Below are 323 nucleotides of genomic sequence, written 5' to 3'. Positions count from 1 at the left end.
CCTTGATTTTGTCCTTTTATGAAACTCTGCATATCTTTCTGTTTTAGCCCCATGCTGTGAATCAAAAGTTGGTGGTTCGAAACCGCCTCTCTATTTCTCAGTATTTGCTTTGGGTTGCCCCCCGTGTATTAACGGGTCGAGTTCTAGCGCAACCCAAGTACGTTCGAAACCCGAAAACATAGTGGGTTTAGCATTTTATTTATTGTTAAAAGTAGAAAAAAAAAATGAAAATGATGCGGCAAATCATTCATTTATTTAAATTTAAAAAAGTAGCATTTTTACTTCCTCTTTTCAAACCATGACTTTCGACACTTTTTTGGTGA

This window comes from Asparagus officinalis, chromosome 5 (genome assembly GCF_001876935.1).
Source record: "Asparagus officinalis chromosome 5, Aspof.V1, whole genome shotgun sequence".
In the NCBI taxonomy this organism is placed as follows: domain Eukaryota; kingdom Viridiplantae; phylum Streptophyta; class Magnoliopsida; order Asparagales; family Asparagaceae; genus Asparagus; species Asparagus officinalis.
This window is presented reverse-complemented; position numbering follows the sequence as displayed.